This window comes from Ciconia boyciana, chromosome 8 (genome assembly GCF_034638445.1).
Source record: "Ciconia boyciana chromosome 8, ASM3463844v1, whole genome shotgun sequence".
Taxonomy (NCBI): Eukaryota; Metazoa; Chordata; class Aves; order Ciconiiformes; family Ciconiidae; genus Ciconia; species Ciconia boyciana.
This window is the reverse complement of record NC_132941.1, coordinates 39,021,014-39,026,368: the sequence shown is the minus strand read 5'-3', so window position 1 is coordinate 39,026,368 and position 5,355 is coordinate 39,021,014.

The window sequence follows — 5,355 nt, the reverse complement described above, 5'->3', positions numbered from 1 at the left end:
AGTGAACTATAACGCAGAATGACTGCGACAGAACTCCCTTTCTCATAAGGGAGAGTTGGCAAATGATGCGTGTCAGTTCCTCAGGGCTCAGAATCAACATAGGCTCTATGTACATGTATCTTCAGAGGATCTGAACCTGATCAAGTTCATGCAGGAAGCCACTCAGGTTTCAGCCTAGCACTCCCAAAAATGTACCACAGGCTGGCTGGTACTCTAGGTTCCTCGGCTGCCTGAAAGACAGTGTTATAGTACTTGCAGAAATCTTTTTTTGTAGTTTCTGCTTGTTTTTAGTGTGTAAACTCTCAGGTATTTTATCTTTATCTTTATCTCAGGTATTTTATCATTAGTTTTCACCAATGGAATATTTTAGTGATGGAAATGAAATGCTGAAAAATGGATATGGAAAAAGGAAGAGGACAGCACCTGTGAAATCAGGTGTGTGGATGTTGTATTGAATTAACATACTAGTTTCCATCACTCAGTTCTGGTTTGTGTGCTGTTATGGCACAAATCCACTTGGAAAAGTATGAGGTTAGAACTGAAGTTTGGAAGAGGCACTAGGAAAATGCAGTGCTTGCAGGAAATGCTGCTGTGATTTTGTGGGTTTTCCCACAAAGGTTTCTCCATTTGAATTGGTACTGAGTCAATACCAGCACAATGTCAGAAAGCAGTACGACCATGCTTGAGATGCTATGCAAAGTCTCACCTATACCGACACCAAGGATTCTAGCCCTCATTTGCTGCTTCTTACCCTGGCTGTGGCATCACTGTCCATACACAGTTGGTTTGAAACCCTGATACAGAATAACAATTGTTAATATGAGTAAAAGTAAACCTCAGTTCAAAATGCATACATAACACATGAGGTTTGGGGGTTCTATCCTGGATAAATACCAGTTTAGATATTAAAACCTCAAAGACTAAAAAAAAAAAAAAAATAGTTATTAAAACTTGCTGGTAGGCTTCTTGTAATTTTAACTGGAGAATATGTCCTTGTTTTCCTCTCTGTATCAGCGGCACAGCATGGCTTCTGTGGTTACCTTAGGAACTGTGTGCTGGAGTGGTTCCAAGTCCAGGCTAGGTTTACGTTTCCTAAACTGAGCTGATTGAAAAGCAGTCTTAAAAGGTATGTATATAATATAACATACATATAATAAATATATGTAATATAGTACGCTCTACTGCATGTTTCTGCATACTTTTCCTCTTGTAAGCTCTTAAGGAAAATGGCTGCAGTTACATTCTGCTCTAGAGAAGTAGTCAGTCAAATTGTGACATAATATTTACTTTACCAGTAAACTCTTTTAATGTACTTTTGAGATGAAATGTATTACAAAGACATAGAGGAGAGTCCTAGTTGGAAATCTTAAGGCTCTTAGATCTACCCTCCTGGCAGGAATCCATGCTACAGCTAAGCTGATCTCTAACAAGGATCAAAGAAAGCCTGGCTGGAAGTGAAGGGTGGAGAGGAGAGAGTGGTCTTGTCCCTTTTTGGCAGCAACTATACTGTGAACGTCTGTATAGGAGTATCAGATGTAATACTGCTGAAGGTGAGCAGAAGTGGGCTTTATATGGAGTGCCTGTTAACATCTATTTTTCTTTTTAATAAACTCTAAGGGAAGCAATAATTTAATGTGCAAGTTACATGTAGCTCTGTAACTTAGAAAGTCACATATCCTCCTTTTGAAAATGCTTTCTGTATTTCATGTAACGGTATATTTTTGTATGTTTGGGGTGACAAAAATTGGCACTTTTCATAGTACACTTTGTCACTTGTTTGAACCAACCACCTATGAGGTTTCAAATAGAATTAAAGGGAAGAAATAGTGGGTCAAGGAATTACATAAATACATTGCTGGAGCGAGATCTTCATTCTTGCGTAAAATACAAGAGAATGACTTGTTAGTATTTAATGCCCCGAACATTCACTTGTGTGACTTATGACTACATAACTGTACATATCCACAGAAAAAGGAACATAGTAATATACCAAAACAGGTGATCTCTGGGTTGCTTTTTTTTTGGTGTGGGGGGGTGTTTTTTGTGTGGTGTGGTTTTGTTTTTTTGTTTTTGGGGTTTTTTTTACATCATGAGCCATTTCTTTATGAGGGACCTATCAAAAGCGTGACCAATACTTACTATTGCACATGGGCATCCTGTTTGATATTTCAGAAACTGTTTTATCTGTGCCATGTAATTCCTTCATGCATGTGTCTAAAATACATGATCCACATGAAGCCATTATTATTTCTTCATGTACTTGTTCTTGCGAGTCTCACCGTCTCAGATTTTTGCCTAGGAATGTTGTGAAATTCAGTGGGTTTAATGATTTTTGTCAGGTTGAACAAAGCAGGGGACAAGGTTCACTGCTCTACTCTTCAAAAAAAAAAGAAAGTGAGCACCTTGCTGTCATCTGCTTTCTTCTTCCAAGAATGGAGACATGGGTGTCCTTCTCTCTAAGAGCATCAGGAATCCCTTTCCCCTGTGGAGGTGTGAGAGAAGCAGAGCAGGTAAGAACCCCAACACCCAGAGAATGTGGTGTTGAATGAATAGTGAAGCCCTAGTCACAACATTCCTGTTGCTAACAAAATTTCCCCCAGTGCTTATTTTTTGCCTCAGAGGCAGTTTGGGAATTCAGACTCCATCAAGATGCCTATGGAAGTTAAAGCTATTGTTTTGGGCTGCCTACGTTTCCAAGCAGGCTATACTATATTGCTTACACTTGGATCACTTTTCACAGGTTTTCATTAGTCTGTTTTCATAACCAGAAAAACTATATATAAGCTGGGATTTTGGCGTAACAGCATAAATCCTTTAGTCAGAGGCACATGCACAGGGGTTTGATTTCTTCCTGACTCAGTTTCAGCAGAATCTCTTTTCCTGTTTTAAGGTCTCCAGTATTCAAAATTTGACCCTTCTCTAACAAAATTATAAATATTCTCACAGATACTAATGCAAATTTGCAGCGTGAATCCAAACCAGTCTCTCTAATGAGAGACTTGATTTGTCTCAGGCTTTAATCCATCAGCTTCACATGGCTCTCTTAACAGTTCCCCTTATTCCGCTGAAAATGAAAGAAACTCACCCTAACCATTTACAAAGTGTTTCCAATATATTAAAAAGTTCTAATCTGTCATTTAATTATAAGCATCTGTTTTTACAGAAAATTTTCCCTTAATGGTGGTCTTACACAACTTGATGAATTTTTACGGATAAAACATGCTGCCAAAGGTACTGCCCTATGATATCTTTTTCTTTTGCTGACAAGAACATTTGCTGCCCCTAACAGCTTTTGCAGGAAGAGGGTTCTGCTCCAGCCAAAGCTCCCAAAGAGCGTGGGCTCGGAGGTTATCATTCCTGTGGAAAAATTTCCAGAAATGAAATCTGTTAAGCAAATGCCTCACTCCCTGAATGTCTGAAAATGGCAGCTAGTGAGGTTTCCATACAATGGTTTCCTTGTCAGAAAAATATTCCATATGCTGCCATAGCTAGCCCAGTTTTCTGTTTATAAATGCAGTGTCAAAGGTGTGGGACTTCTATGAATCCCTCTATTTATCCAGGCTCAGTGGCTAGAAGTGAGCCAAACCTGAACCTCAGTTAAATCCATGGAACATGCAATTGACTTCAAAGCGAGCACAGCCAGGTCTGGAATAAATACTGGGCTGGCTGCAGCATACAAGCTTCCAGCCTAAGCATGGTACTCAAAGGGCTTTTCTACATGAGAAAATAACAGTACTTAAGTTGCAGAAATATGTTATTTTTCAAATCCTGCTGGAAGAAGTAACCCTTTGTAGAGGTCACTGTGTCCTCATTGGATAGGGGTAGCAGCTCCTCTCAATGGCTCCTAACCTGTTGCAGTCAAAATTACTCTGGTTAACAAAACTGTCCTGTTAAAGCTGATGTGGCCCCTTTCGGCTGGCACAAGTCAGATAAGTTAACTCCCAAGAGAAGCGCTACCAGCATACTGAGAGCACAATGATCCCTGATTCTTTGCACGTGAGCTACTCTGTGGGCATGTCTTAATTTTTCCATCTGCCTGCATAGTGAACGTCAGACTACTACAGTCTGCATCAAAACCTGTGTTGATGTTTAGCTTTGCCTATTAATCAGAAATTACTTTATCAGTGAGGCTTAAGATCAGCTGGGAATAAACTTATAATTCATGCTAAACAACAATAAGCCATTCTTAAATTGAAATATACGTGTTCACCTGCTTTGGACTACTTTAAGTTTAGCTTACTCCCATGGGTGCAGCCTTGGCCTCTGTGGTGCTAGTTAAAATTTTGATGGGGGGGGTGGGGGGGAAGGATTTATTTTCTTTAGTTCCATCACAGCTGTTGTATTTCAATGATTGGTCACGATGGTATGTTGAAGCTGTATGGAGAAGAAAAAAACCAGTCCCTGCACGGAAAGGAGTTGGTGGGTGAACAGGACATATACTTTAAGAAGCATGAACACATCCATCAGAATTAGTTTAGTTCTAAATGAAATTGCCTGTTACAAAGCGTACGTATGAGGGAAACACGTGTTGGAAAGGAGGTTTTGAGACCCCGTTCACAAAAATCCTAGCTGCAAAGAAGAGTTGATTCCCCGCCCAACTTGTATAATGCTGTGATTCAGTCAGCAATGTTATTTTGATGAATGTCTTGGCAAAAGAAATTTAATTGGAAAATGCTAGGCCTTTTTATTTTCCATTTTTATGATTTTGTTTTGTCTCTCTAAATGCTTCCATGTGAGCAACTTCACTCATCTTTAAAGAATGCATGTAAGAAAAAAGATGTTTATTGAAGTGTTTAGATAGTACTGCTTGTACTAGAAAAGGTCAAAATGAAACATCTCCTTCCTCTAAAATTTTTGTAGAATTTTACTGAAGGAAATGTGTATTATATGCAACAGAAGGGGGGTTTCTGTCCCACCTTGCCTGGAAAACACGTTTTCTGAATGTTTTATGAATTCCTGGTGAAAGCAATAAGTTTCTGGGTTTAAATCCGATGTTACCCTGAACTCTTACAACCTTGACTTGGACCGTAACTGCCTTGATTTGATTTTGCTACATCCCTGTCACCCAGTCCCTCAGGAGATGATGTATGGCAGTGGAAAGCCCAGGCTGCCCATGTGATGGGTGGAGTTACTTTTTTTCCTGTTTGTTTTGTTTTTTATGAAACGGACCTCTCGCTGGAAATCGCCTTTTTGTCAAACCTGTTTTGTGGAACTCGCCAACTCGTTTTCAGCCAGTAGCCGCCGACACCGCCCTGCCGAGGGCGTCCTCCGGCCGGCGCAGGCCGCTGACAGCTGACAGCTGACCCACGGGCCCTGTCAAGGCGGGTCGCCCAGGAACGCCGCCTCCCTCACGGC